This window comes from Pinus tabuliformis, chromosome Q (genome assembly GCF_031772625.1).
Source record: "Pinus tabuliformis cultivar Carrire ecotype Pingquan chromosome Q, CPIR1, whole genome shotgun sequence".
Classification (NCBI taxonomy): domain Eukaryota; kingdom Viridiplantae; phylum Streptophyta; class Pinopsida; order Pinales; family Pinaceae; genus Pinus; species Pinus tabuliformis.
Genome location: NC_142296.1, coordinates 322,374,342 through 322,389,949, shown reverse-complemented (window position 1 = coordinate 322,389,949; position 15,608 = coordinate 322,374,342). Strand labels below are relative to the sequence as shown.

At 37.5% G+C, this 15,608-nt stretch overlaps 1 pseudogene; it reads left to right on the top strand.

The window, feature by feature from the left end:
* The first annotated feature begins 5,227 nt into the window (after positions 1-5,227).
* LOC149219480 (cullin-3A pseudogene) lies at positions 5,228-6,698 on the top strand (annotated as a pseudogene).
* The last annotated feature ends 8,910 nt before the right edge of the window (positions 6,699-15,608 follow it).

Below are 15,608 nucleotides of genomic sequence, written 5' to 3'. Positions count from 1 at the left end.
TGTCAATGCCACTTTTGCCTTCCCTGAAGCATCGCAAATCAACTACAGGTTCAAATGAGCAGGAGAATGAAGGAGAGGAGGATCTGTCCGATTCAGAATTGGACAAACTTATCGGTGCATTAGAGAGTTGTCATCTGGAGGAAATGGATTCACCTTTTACTCTATTGTGTGATCTGCGTCCATATCAGAAGCAAGCTCTGTGCTAGATGAGTAAATTGGAAAAGGGGGCTATGAAGTTAAGGGTGATAGTGATCCTTGTATGAAGTCTGTTATCAAATCAGATCAGGAGCAAATGGGAAGAACACCATGTTTGAACACTTAGTATTCAAATGTATGGTTAACGAGCTATCCAGAAGGCTGTTGAGGTTGTGGATGCTGACCATCAATTGAAGCTCATCCAGGAATTGGATGGACATGTTATGCGCTACGTGTGTAGCCATCCTCAAGGGGCGCTGCGCGTAGTCCTTTGGCACTGCGCGTAGGGCCAATCATTTTAAAATTTTCCTGGTCTAGTGTATAATCCAATGAAAGTTGGATCGTGTTCAAACAAAGGTTAAAAGACGCGAAAATCTCCCTTAAAGCGATTAATAGTTGAGTGGACCAATTAGGTAGTATGGGTTATGATCTAAATTATGGTGCAAGAGATTTGGGGCAATAATAAGGAGATTTCATGAGCAATTAAAGGAATTTTGGCAGTCAAATCAAATTTTTGAAAGAGATCTGGCATTATTTGAAATATTTCTAGGAACCGGTGGCAGAGTTTGTAGGCTTGAAATCAACAGCTGTTAAAATGTTCCAGATTTCCAGCGATGACACCTTCAGCAAATCGACAGCAAACCTATTGTTTCGTTTTGATGAGATTTAATTAGATTATTTAGTTATAATTTAATTCATGTTATTTGACCACAGCAAATATTTTATTTTGATATTTGTTTTAATTATTTGATTCCTATGTTTAGGAAATCATAATTAATATGTAATAGGGTATATATAGGGTGATTTTGGAAGATGTACGAGTTTGATTTTGGCAGCAAAGAGAGGCTGCTTGGGACCGTGTAAAGTTTTTCTGAAAATTATTTTTAAAGAGCAGTTTCTACCCTTTAGATCTAGGATCCATCATGGTGATTTAATGTTTAGTATGCTTTTTGATGAGCCCCAAAAATGTACAATTATTTGGGCTCATTCAACCTCCTAATTTGGCTTAGTCCACCATTCTCATTTGTTTATTGCATGTTTTTTATTATTTTTATGTTAATAGAGTGAATTTGGTTAGTCATTATGCCAACAAGTCTAATGGGTGCTTTGTGTAGCCTTTTTGGTCAACTTGGAGACAAAATTGAAGGTCTTAATGAGCACTTGGCAGCCAAATTCGTGGGAGAACAAGCTAGAGGATTTGTAGGAAGGTGTCCCCCTCATTTATGGCCCCTTACCTTGAATTCTCCACCATCAGCTCGGAGTTCAAAGGCCACCAAATCAATGAGCACAAGGGCAGCCAAGCAAGTCAAGTTGGACTGCTGTTAACTACCAGTCTTGGGTAGCCAAGTCCCTAAATTTTAGGAGGACTGTTGGGTCCTCAAATTGTATAAATAAGAGGGCTTGAGACCTCATTTCAGTTAGTCATTTTTGGGATTAGCTAGTTAGTCAATTTGGTTAGCCAATTAGTCTTTTTGTAAGCCAATTTTGGCATGATGTTAGACTCATGATTATTCAATAAAGGCAGGCAGCTTTGGATTCAATTCTGAGTTTTTAAGGGAGCTATAGCTCTCAGGTTAGGGCCCAACCTGAGAGCAATAGACCTCCTCTTCCTTGTATCGTTACTTGTTTCCTTGCAGCACTTTATTTCCTTTATTTTGACATGCATTTAGAATTTCCAGTTTGCTTATTTGATTTGTTTTGTGTGATTGAAGTAGGATTAGCTTATGGTTTACGTGCTTTTAGTTGTTTAGATTAGAGGAGGAGGATTGTAATTCATTAGAGTCAAGAAAAGGTTGATAGTGCATTCACTGCCATCTCTGTTTAGAGATTTGGGGTGTGGGCTATACCAACCACCAAAAAAACGCAGTCTTATGCTTTCATGCAAGCTGCCACATAGTTATTTTAATTATAGATCCATGCATGCACTCTTTCTCCACTTTAGTTCTCTGTTCCTAAGCCATCACAAGCCTCATTTCCATCCTACCTATTCACCCATACACTTCCTCCACTCCTCCATCACCCAAAACTCCAACCACAGACCTTCCTGTAGAAATCCCGAGACTTCCTGTAGGATCCCCTGCAGACATCCTGTAGAAGCCTGCAAACTCGGTTGCTGAGCATCTAAACGTGTGGAAATTCTTTGGGATGATGTTAGAGATCCCCTGGAACCTCTCCTAGCCCTCCTGACCTTTCCCAAGCTTTCTCTCCCTTCGCACCACCTCTGCACAGCCAAACCCTAATAAGAAACAAAATCATAATCACTCCATCCACTTAAGCAAAAATACAAAAACAATGTTATTTTTCATAGAGTAGTTTAAGTTCATGCATTTTACATCATTAGGAGTAATGGCATCATTTCCAGACACTTGCACTCCACCCATTGCATCCTAGAGGTTAAGCTAGTCAGATTAGGGTTTACTAGGGTTTCCATGTTTTGGTTGGCTTTCAGTTCATTTTTGCAAAATAGATTAATTTCCTTTAAGATAGCCTTCGTCCATCATTTAGCAAGCTTCTTCTGAGAGCATATAGAAGTTGGCTTGAGCCCTAGCGGACTTGTGCCAGCTGACCAAGTGATAGCTGCGACAAGAGCTAGTACTTGTGCATACAGCACCGTCGCTTCCAAGTTGTATAAACTACCGGGTTGATAAAATTAGAGATAGGAAGCTCCAGGAGTTGTAGCATTATTGCTACAATACTGGAGCCCACCACTTTTCTTGTAATTCACTTACATATTTTGTTTTTTCTACCGTGCTACAGCATTGTATAAGAGATGTGTTAGGAATTCATCTACACACGATGCTCCTTTCATGATGATTTTGTTGGTAAATGTAGTGCTAATCTCTGTAGAATCCATCCTCTGTTAGATGCTCTGTTGAGTAACCCGTGTTACTTTTTCTCCTAACATTGCCACTGTAGATCCATCCCTTTATTGATGCCTACAGGGCAGCGAGCTTTCTTCCCTATTCTTCTCGCATTTTCATCTTTTATCTAGCTGAACATTGCACTTACTTTGCCCTAAGTTTTTCGGCGGAAACTAGCCTCAAAATCCATAGCCCAATGGTCCCTTCTCTTGTTGTTTTCGACCCACAACTTTAAAATCAAATTCCCGCACTTCATAGCTAGCCTAAGATTCACTCATTGCAGCCATGTTTTGTTGTCAAAGAGAGATCCCTCTCTGGTCTAGCAGGGCTAGATGCCAAATCGAAAGCTTGGTTTGTGGTTACCTCAGAATTGACTCTTCTCATCCTTGAGGTTCATTCTGAGTGCTAACATATTGGCGCCGCTGCCGGGGATGAGGTGACAGATCTTCTCCGGGAAAGATCATTCAAGTTGTAGATATAATTGCTGATGGTGGACAGCAGTCAGACATATATGAAGGCTGAAACATCTACCTGGTGACTCCACTGTTCGAAATATTGAGTTTCAAAAGTATTGATGGTGGCTCCACTGGCTAAATGAAGGACTCAGATGTTGTTTCTATTTGTTCAAGGTATTCATGTATCAATTTTTCTAATCTTCCTGGTTTTCCTAATCAATTACCGAAGGATGCATATATTTTGAGTAATGGCCCTAAATTCAATGGGGAAGATCTGACTTTGACTCTTGAACATATAGAAAATTTTAAAACATTTGTGAAAAATCTTAGAGTAAAAAAGGAAGATGTCTTCATTAGATTGTTCTTTGATTCGTTTCAAGGCAAATGTAGAAGATGGATTAAAGGTTTTCCTATCAGATCTATTAAGTCATTTGCATATTTTTGGCGTATCTTTCTTGAAACATGGATGGAGAAAGAGGAAGAATTCAAAATAGAGGTGCCCTCTATTCAAGGCTTTAGAGAATGGGAAGATATGTGCACAAATGATGAGGTAGATAAGAACTTTGCTTCATCTCTTTCTTCTTATTTGAAGTTTTGTCGATGTAGCCATGAAGTTAAGCTCAATTTTTTGCAAGAGTTTGCCATCAAAATTGAAGAGGATCTAACTGAATTGGAGACCCAAGTACAGTCCCAATTTCTAGATTGTCAAGTCCCATTCTTTGGGGACCTTTTCCAGCAGAAGGAAGGAAAGGTAAGGCTGCCCTTGGATGTTTTCATTAATAATGTGCAGCTGGAAGCATATATTAAGGAGTTGGGGCAGCAAACAGAGTCTGGTTTCTTTGATCCTGTTGCAGTGTACATGGAAAAACTTTTCAGTTTGAATAACAAACCAGAATGCCTTCTACACAGCCAGAATCATTTTGTACATGTATCGTTGTCAGCATTTCCAGTTGTGTCCTGGTTCAAGCACTTCCAAGCATTATCCTTGTCACAGTTACTTGATTGGTTGATCTGGCATTACAACATCACTTGATCTATTAATTTTGCAGCAAAGTAGGGTAGATTTGTACATAAATAAGCTGCCTGAGGCAGCATTTCAGTTTTCGGTATTTGTTTATGTACAGGTTGCAGTATGTGTATGTTTTTGGGTTGGTATAGGTTGTTCAAGTTTGCTAACCGTATTTCCCAATGTATGAGGCACTTGGTCTATGTTGTTCTTGACACCTCCAAGGAGCTACCATCCCCAATAAGGCCAATGTTAGTTCCAGTCTTCGCAGCCTATCACTAGGGATCAAAGTGGTCTCTAACTATTCTAGTTTTCAAAGATGTTTTTCACATGATCTTTAGCACAAAACATGTCACAAGTGTGTCCATCAGAAGAAGCTCGGAAAGAGCTTTCCAACGGTATATCACACTCCCAAAACCGACTCCTGGTTCAGAAGATATGACCGAATGAATGAATGAATTAAACGATCTCCCTGTGCAGTTGTTCATGTATTGAATGATCTAGAGGAAGCTAGGAGATGTCAGTGACTGGATTGTGATAGAGAAGGAGAGAACTTAGCATTTGAGGTCTATTGTCGTGCTACTAATCCTCATCTCAACATATGGCGCAGAGGTTTATAGCTACTAGTCTCATGGTTCTAGAGAGGAATTACTTGGAGATTTATAGGTATGAATCTTGGGCGAGGCAATTGTTATGGGCTATGATGCCATTCATTGCAGATGATTTGGGAAAATTTGATGTATATAGATAGAACATATGTTACAAACTCCAACAAAACACCTATAATTCGTGCTACAAAAAATTAAGGATAGTTTATTGAATACTCTTCTTGAACTTGTACATTGTGAAAGAACTGGAGAAGTCATCAATTGAGGTTTAATGTGCAATGTCATTAAAATGCTAATATATTTGGGGCCTTATGTTTACCATGACGATTTTGAGAAACATTTTGTGGAAGAAGCATCAACTTTTTATTCTATTGAATCTCAACAGTTTATTGAATGTTGTGATTGTGGTGACTATCTGCAGAAAGCTGAGAGAAGGCTAAATGAAGAGATAGAGAGGGTTTCACACTATCTTGATTCAAAGAGAGAGGTAAAAATTACAGCTTTTGTTGAGAGATAAATGATAGCAAATCATATGCAGAGGTTGGTGCACATGAAGAATTCAGGGCTTGTAAGCATGCTTGTGAATGATAAGTATGATGATCTAGGACGCATGTGCAACCTGTTTCATAGGGTTCCTGCAGGACTTCCTACAATCTGAGATGTAATGACCACCTATTTACGCGAAACAGGGAAATAGTTAGTCACTGACCCAAAGAAACTGAAAGATCCAGTGGAATTTGTGCAATGCCTTCTTGATGAGAAGGACAAGTACGGCAAGATTATAAGTGAGGCTTTCAGCAATGATAAAACCTTCTAGAATGCTTTAAATTCATCTTTTGAGTATTTCATCAATTTGAATGCAAGGTCACCCGAGTTTATTTCTTTATTTTTTGATGACAAACTTCGAAAAGGCCTCAAAGGGGTCAATGAGGAAGATGTTGAAGTGGTTTTGGATAAAGTGATGATGTTGTTCCGATATATTCAAGAGAAGGATGTCTCTGAGAAGTACTACAAGCAGCACTTGGCTAAGAGACTTCTATCAGGCAAGATTGTTTAGATGATGTAGAGAAGAGCCTAATTGTAAAATTGAAGACATAATGTAGTTATCGGTTCACATGAAAATTAGAAGGTATGTTCACAAATATGAAGACTTCTCGTGACACAATGCAAGGTTCTACTGCAATGTTGGCTACATCTAGTGAAAGCAATGAAGGCCCTACTCTGGCTGTCCAAGTTCTCATGACAGGTTCGTGGCCAACACAAATTGGTGCTAGGTGCAACTTGCCTAAAGAAATCTTGCTAGTGTGTGACAAGTTAAGGCATACTATCTTAGCACTCATACATGTCGTAGGTTGACATGGCAGAAAAACATGGGAACAGCAGACCTAAAAGCAACCTTTGGAAAGGGTCAAAACATTAACTTAATGTCTCAACTTATCAGATGTGTATTCTTACACTTTTTAATTCAGCGGAGCGCTTGAGTTACAAAGACATTGAAGGAGCAACAGATATACCAGCTCTAAAATTCCATGTGCCCTGCATCAAAAATCACAAATTTCATTTAAAAAATTAAGAGCTGAAGGCCCAGCTCAACTCCAAATCCCATGCGCCCCTGCATCCACAACAAACACAAGTCAAACATCAAAGCCAATTCAATCCAAGGTGGAGGCACTGCACGTTTCCTCTTAGCGTTGCGCACTCCCTTCAGGCGCTGCACGTTTCCTCTTGGCGTTGCGCACTCCCTTTAGGCACTGCGCGTTTCCTCTTGGTGCTGCACACCCCCTTCAGGCACTGCATGTTTCCTCTTGGCACTGCGCACTCCCTTCAAGCGTTGTGCTTCTAGAATATGGCCCTACACGCAGTGCTTACACATGGGCAAGCTACATTGGGGAATGGAGCAAGGGTTCCATTATCCCTGAAACAGGCTCCCCCAATGACTGCTCTAGTGCCTATCAAGGAGTCTCAGTTGATGGCTAAAGATAAATTCAATGCAATTGAAATAATTGAAGATTCAGAGTCTGATTCTGTTGGTTCCTCTCCAGCAGCTGAATCAAATATGTCAAGGGAAGTCATTTGTCCCTTTGATAAGGGCGGTGGAGGTTTTCCAACCCACGAGATAGAAGATGAGTGGTGGCTTGTGGGTTGCTCTGAAATAATTGGTTTTTCCACTTGTAAGGGCAGGAGACTTAATCGGGGAGATGTTGTCACATTCTCTTTTCCCATGCCTTGCAGTTCTGTCACCAAGCACTGGGGAAGAGGAAGAGTTGTTGTTGCATCTTCAAAGATTGTGAGATTCTCCACAAAACAGTATGGCGAGGTAGGCCGCCTTCCTGCGGAGTGGACTCGATGCTTGATACCTTTGGTCAATTTGAAGAAAGTGAAGATACAAGGTCGTTGTGTAGCTGCACCTGAAATCCTTGGTTTGATGGACAGCATACTACTAGCAGTCAGGTTGTACATCAACAATTCAATCTTTCAAAGCTTAACTGGACTTCCATTGAAGTTGGTTGCTTCATCAATGGAGAATAGTACCATAAACCCCCTTCCAAACATTGTTTCGATTGCTTGGCAAGGAAACATTTCAGAAGGCTGATTTCACCCCAGATGATCTTTACACATGTAAACGTTCACCGGATATTAAGGATAACTCGGGAGTGTCAATGCCACTTTTACCTTCCCTGAAGCATCGCAAATCAACTACAGGTTCAAATGAGCAGCAGAATGAAGGAGAGGAGGATCTATCCGATTCAAAATTGGACAAACTTATCGACGCATAAGAGAGTTGTCATCTGGAGGAAATGGATTCACCTTTTACTCTATTGTGTGATCTACGTCCATATCATAAGCAAACTCTGTGCTAGATGAGTAAATTGGAAAAGGGGGCTATGAAGTTAAGGGTGACAGTGATCCTTGTATGAAGTCTGTTATCAAATCAGATCAGGAGAAAATGAGAAGAACACCATGTTTTAACACTTAGTCTTCAAATGTATGGTTGACGAGTTATCCAGAAGGCTGTTGAGGTTGTGGATGTTGACCAGCAGTTGAAGCTCATCCAGGAATTGGATGGACATGTTATGTGCTGCGTGTATAGCTATCCTCAAGGGGTGCTGCGCATAGTCCTTTGGCGCTATGCGTAGGGCCAATCATTTTAAAATTTTCTTGGTCTAGTGTATAATCCAATGAAAGCTGGATCGTGTTCAAACAAAGGTTAAAAGACAGGAAAATCACCCTTAAAGCGACTGATAGTTGAGTGGACCTATTAGGTAGTATGGGTTATGATCTAAATTATGTTTTAATATATTTAGGGCAATAATAAGGAGATTCCATGAGCAATTAAAGGACTTCTTGCAGACAAATCAAATTTTTGAAAGAGATGTGGCATTATTTGAAATCTTTCTAGGAACCGGTGGTAGAGTTTGTAGGCTTGAAATTAACAACTGTTAAAACGTTCCAAATTTCCAGTGATGACACCTTCAGCAAATCGACAGCAAACCTATTGTTCCGTTTTGATGAGATTTAATTAGATTATTTAGTTATAATTTAATTTATGTTATTTAACCATAGGAAATATTTTATTTTGATTTTTGTATTAATTATTTTGATTCCTATGTATAGGAAATCATAATTAATATGTAATAGGGTATATATAGGGTGATTTTTGAAGATGTACGGGTTCGATTTTGGCAGCAAAGAGAGGCTGCTTGGGACTGTGTAAAGTTTTTCTGAAAATTATTTTTTAAAGAGCAGTTTCTGTCCTTTAGATCTGGGATCCATCATGGTGATTTAATGTTTAGTATGTTTTTCTTGTAATTCACTTACATATTTTGTTTTTTCTACCTTGTTATAGCATTATCTAAGAGATGTGTTAGGAATTCATCTACACACGATGCTCCTTTCATGATGATTTTGTTGGTAAATGTAGTGGTTATCTATGTAGAATCCATCCTCTATTAGATGCTCTGTTGAGTAACCCGGTGTTTCTTTTTCTCCTAACGCTGCCACTGTAGATCCATCTCTTGATTGATGCCTGCAGGGCAGCAGGATTTCTTCCATATTCTTCTCACATTTTCATCTTTTATCTAGTTGAACATTGCACTTACTTTGCCCCAAGTTTGCCGACAAAAACTGGCCTCAAAATCCATAGCCCAATGGTCCCTTCTCTTGTTGTTTTCGACCCACAATTTTAAAATCAAATTCCTGCACTTCACAGCTAGCCTAAGATTCACTCATTGCAGCCACATTTTGTTGGCAAAGAGAGAACCCTCTCTGTTCTAGTAGGGCTAGATGCCAAATCAAAAGCTTGGTCTGTGGTTACCTTGGAATTGCCTCTTCTCAGCCTTGAGGTTCATTCTGAGTGCTAACGGCCCCCAATATCTTGTTGCCAACTTGGCACAATTTCCCAATTTTATTGAACTCTTTTTCGCTTTTACTTTCAAAAATACATAATCCCAGACTTTAAATTACCTACTTGTCATGTTCCTATCATCATAAATTTTCTTCTTGGCATGGGAAACTTTCAAATTCTACTTGATTTTAATCATTTTCTCTTCCATGTCTTTGAGCAATTAAGGACCCACCATAATTCTATCCACTGGGTTACTCCAATTTAACAGGGTATTACATTTTTTGTCATACAAAGCCTCAAACAGTATCACTTTTAATGATGCTTGGTGTTACATTTTCTTATCTTAGGAAATATTCCAAAAAAATCAAAATAATTTTATTTTTCAGCACATTGTATTGTATGAATAAACTATAGCCTATATTTTTTTTTTCCGAAGGTGGCAAAACCTATCAAACTCAGGTGTCAAACCAACAGTGAGGACAGCCATCTCTGGCTGCTATCCGCGAATGTCGGTTTGACTCATCACTGTTATCAAGGAAAACCACGCCACCTGTAATAACCCGCTGGTGGTCCGTAAGGGAGCAGGCTTTCACTCCTGCCAGATGCCTCTGGGTCTTGGGCCGTTAACCTGTTTCCTTACGTCCGAGGAAGACGAGCTCTTAGCCAAGCAGAAGCAGTTTTACGGCATACTCCAGGCCATTATAGCCTATATTATAAGAGCTATACCTTCTAATTTTAAAATAGAGTTAATGTTTTATTTTTGGAAAATTCATGTAATTGTGAATAAAAGCACTCATTTAAATCATTCTCTCCTTTGAACAGTCAATATCAGAGCGCTCAAATCAATGGTGAATAACTCATTTCGAGCCCCCTCACATTTTCAACTTTTATTACAAGGAGGGGGGGTGGTGGTTCTAGAATAGGTTGTTTTAAAATACAACCTTTGCTGATGTGTCATCATTATAGTCATTTCGGGGGGGCCTCTTTAAAACCATTTATTGCCCTACCCGCACCCCCCCATGGAAATCACATTCCAGATTCACGTCCCATCCAAAGATTTTGGTGCACGGCCAACGATCACCAATTTGACTATTTAAATGTTGAGTTGCATGTAATTATCTAATAAATCTCTATTTTGTATTATTCAAACCATTCAGTTCATTTCGTCTGTTCAGTGCAACCAATCACAACAAGCCAAGAGCTCGAAGCAACCAAAGCACTGCAATTTTCACTAGATTAATCATTTTCCAGGTATTTTTTCCTTTTTTATCCTCTTAATTATGTTCTCATTTACCATAGCTATGGGAAAAAGACAAGGTCGGTTGAGTAAAACTCAAGAGAAAACCCCACCTTCTTCTGCTTCTTTAAAATTAGACGAGTTTCCATTAATTGATCTAGAAGGAAAAATGGTTGAAACCAAATGTGAATTTTAATTACAAAATTGGGCATCTCAAAAGTTTCAAGACAACAATGATGAGTTTTCTCTCTCGGAGTCACTTTTGCCCCAATTTGTATTTCCGCAAACTTATCATTTTCTAGAATTTGTGGTATGGTGTTATGATAGATATCTTCCGAGTGAGAGAGCCATCATTGCTAAAAATGGAGACCCTTTGATATACATCACCCCTTAATCAATTTTGCAATCCCTTCAAGTTATTTTTCCTACCTCTCCTTGTCCATTTTCCAGTATTTTAAATGTACCAAAAATTGCCCCCTCAGCAAAGGACTTCTACACTTGAATCCTTTTTACCTAAAGAGGAAATGTCCCTGAGCACAATCCCCCTTGTCCTTCAACCATTTTCCCAAAAAACGAATTTCCATGTTGTCTTGTCTTTGGGGTATGAGAATGATGAAGTAGTAGATGAAGTGATCTTTGGTTTCTTGTCAACTCTTTCTCTAGGAATGAGACCTTCAATTATTTTCAATTTCAGTCACTTTTTATCAAATATCATCCATGAATAGTTTTTAATATTTGGAATTGAAAGAGATTTTAAGCATCAGTCTACCCAGAGAAGTTTTCTCAAATACATCTTCAAAGACAGGATTTACAGAATAATCAATGGTCATTTTTTCATTAGACTTCATTGGTCAGAGAAGATTCTCAGAGATTCACTTTTACAAACTTTGTAGACCAATTTCTTTCAATATGCTTTAGTCTCTTACTCAATGAAAATGTATCAAGAATTTTGCGAGAAGTCAAGCATATTTTGCAACTGAGTGAACAAACTAAGTTGGGGGATTGGTACCTATATAAGAATTTTACAAAGTTAAGATTGTATGGATGTGAACTCCCTGCACATCGATTTCCATTTTTCCTACCAGTTAGAATTTTTTAAGGATATTATTATTATTTGTTTTTATTATTTTTATTATTATTTATTTAGTTATTTTTTTTATTATTATTATTTTCCTTTTGCTTTTTTCTTTTTTTATTTAGGGTTATTATTATTTTTTTATTTTCCTTTTCCTTTTTTCTATTTAAGGTTATTATTATTATTTGTTTTTATTATTATTATTTTTTTATTTTTTAGGCTCTTTTTAATTTTAACTTTGTTATTAAAATATATTATTAATTTATAATTGTCTGTCAATTTAATTTAATTTTGGAATTTATTATTATAAACTCTAATTTGATTTTATATTTAAATAATTAAGATATAATTTAATATTATTTTCCCTTAATTAATTTTGTAACTACCTTTTTAAATATCATTTTCCCCTTTACTAATTCTTAACCCCCTTTTTTCCTAACAGTTAGTTTTTAACGGCGAGTTGCTAATGGATATTTCAGTACCCGTATGCTTCTCTACTATTTAAACTTTTGTTAAGACATTTTTTCTCACCATTTGTCCTGAGGTTGAACCACATTAGTTGGTTCGAAACTTCAACCCATTCTATAACATGTGATTAATCAGGAAGACATACTTATTATCAATATGGATCACAAAAGTCTGAGATCTAAGATTAGGGAACTCTGTGGAAAATATGATGGTGAATAAAATTGAAGTAATAGTTCATGTTTATGAGCAATGATGCATGGATAAGAAGTAGATGGTTGTGGAGGTTATTGTGCACAGGTTCATAGGGAGAACAAGCACAAAAGTTGGAAATAGAGAGGAGGGAATTGGGTGAGAGAATGGTGGCTTTAGTGCTAGGACAACAATTTAAAATATATATTATTATAATGAAGTTTTTTAATTTCATGTAAATGGGCATATGGTTGTAAGATCTAGTAAGGCATTTGTACTCTTGGGAAATCACCCGTAAATTTTGGAGTTGGACCTGGGTGATTAGGGGGCATGATGGGTTATCAAATACCATAGTTATAAATTTTGAAGGGGGTAAGGCTTGGAGGTGAACAGTGCCAACTCACTTGGTCAATTTGGCCAGATTTGGTCAAGTGAATCCCCAAGTTAAGTTTTAAGGGGATTGTTAATAAAAACTTGACTCGGTGAAATATTCAAAGTTGCTCGGTTAAATAGTGATGGTTTTGCACACATGGTTTTAGTTTCCCATGTTTTGCATGTAATGAAGCCTTTAAAAGGCTCGAATAATTCATTGTAAGGGATTAGGTATGTGAGTGGTGAAGGCTCATTTGGCCAACTTGGATGAGTTAGGAACTAATGGAATTATGTTAGTTGGTTTTTCAATGAATTGGAGTTTTCCAGGACAAAACATTATGTATATGTTTTGTGATTTATTGTTAGTTGTTTATTTATTTCTCCCAGAAAACCTATATCCCTATGGTAATTTTAACATCTAGCCCACCTTTAGAAGAATGGATATGTAGATACAAAATAATTGGATAGTCATGATCAAAGAAAAACTACCATATTACTTCTATGGGAGAGATTTATGTTTTTTTTTTTCAAATTGAAAGAAGACAACTCGATGAGGTCAAATTTCATGGGCCCAAGAGATGTGTGTCTCAATATACGAACTCCAATCTTCGATCCCATAGTTGATGTGTCCTCAATAGTGCTTGTTTGGGTAAGAATGTCTCATTTACCCTTGCACTATTGGAATGATGACTCCTTGAGAACCATCAACTACACTCTAGGAAAGTATGTTGAAAAATCATAACCCAAATCCAAAATTCTTGCATGTGCTAGAATTTGTATTGAAGTGGATCTGGAGAAAGGCCTACCTATAATAATAAAAGTGAAATTAAACAATTAGAATAATCTACAAAAGTTAGATTATGAGTAATTATCATTCAAGTGCAAAGTGTGCCTTGAATATAAGAATTTTTCTAAAGACTATACAAATGATAGCCCTTATGAAAGCCCCACTAGAAAAATAATAATGGTGGAAAATTTTCAAGAAAAACCCTAGATCTAGTAAGGATACCTCCCATCAACTTTATCTCAAAAGGGAAAGATAATCCAAATAACAAGTACATCTTCATCCATATCCTAGAACACTCAACCTCATCCCAAACCATGTTTAGATGGTGAGAATTCCTCTTCAACCCATTCTCACTTTATAAGCTTTTTTGTCGCTAATGTATAGTGATTCACGAGTGGGAATGTTTTTTACTCTTAACAATAACCCCATCATTGAAATCAATGAAGAAGACAAGCTAACTTTCATTGAACTTTCTCTCAACTTCATGAAAATATCACTAGGAAAAAATTGATGCAGTTACATGAAGAATACGATCTAAAGCGGGAACGTCTTCCTAGGAAGGCATGAATAACATCAAAAAAAGAAAATAGGGAGGAAACAACCAACAAAGAGAATTTTATTTTGTATTAAATCCTCCATATAAAGTTCTTTTGGAGCTAGGGTGAAATTTATTTCTACCAAAAGTATCAAAAACCAAGTATCATCGAAGATCCATTTGGGTGACAACATTAAACCATCAGTAGGAAAATAATGAAAATGTTGTCTTGGAATAGGATGGGGTGGGAAACGAATGTAAAGTTGAATATTAAGGGACCCCACCAAATTTGAGAACCCAACCATTCTTCTCATCTAGGAGACCAAATTAGAAGATTGTGAAATTTTCAAAATCAACAAAAATCATTAAAGAGAAAGTTATGGGATAATGGTAAATTCAAGGGAGGATTTTGGGGAATTTGTACCATATGAAGTCAAACTCTGTCTTTGGCTTAGTTTATACCAAATCCACATAGTAGTGGATCTACAAAAGATTAGTCTTTAGATATTTAGGACAATCCTTTCCTATTTTCAATATCCATGCCCCAATGCATTATAGAGAGTAACTAAAATGTTCACAAAATTTAGCAGCAAATCTGAAAGACATTATACACATCGAAAGAAACATTCTTTTATGCAATTTCAACCTGCTCTTTTATTTATATGGAAATCAAGGAATAATAATTATCTATGACCATTCAAGAGAAAGGTTCAAGGATCTTATCTCTAATTAGGATCTACTCGGCATCAAAACCTTAAAAGGGAAGTACAATTGATCAAACAATAGGGTTTGGAAAAGACGCGTTGCAACTAGATTAGGTTGAATTGTAAGATGTTGAAATATATTCAAGATTTTTCCCCCTCGTACCTTAAATCAATGTCCATATTATAACAACAAACCCAAAACTATGGACCTCACCCATTTAGATTCAACCATTTTTGGCTTCATGATCAAAGAGCACTCTTGGTTATATAAGAAGCATGGAAAAAACTGATTAGTGAATCTCCATGTTATGTTTGGGAAAGGAAGTTGAGAGCAACCAAAAAGGATCTACAATGTTGTGGCTAAATCTTGCACCTACAGCGCAAGTGCATCATGAGACAAGAAATCTCCCTAGAGACAGCCTCTGGGTTGATTGTAGACCAGTGCCTGGGACATCTTAAATAGAGGAGTGCTTAAGAGAGTATCTATGAGGGGGTTTCAGCACTCCAATTGTCACATAAAAGGTAATAGGAGGGGCTTGGTTCGATTAGCTTTCAAAGAGGTAGATTCAAGCCAACTCATGGATCCAAGTGTTGGGGGTATATGGGGCGATCTCAAAAAGAAATGGTTTCTTCTTCTGGCGGCCGACACACGGAAATGGAACAGCTTAAAACTAAATTTGTATTGATGGTGGAGAGTAGGAAAGGAGGGAGAGAAATAAATGCATAGGTTTGTAACAAATGGAATCCTAGGCAGCATTGTTCCAGCAAAAA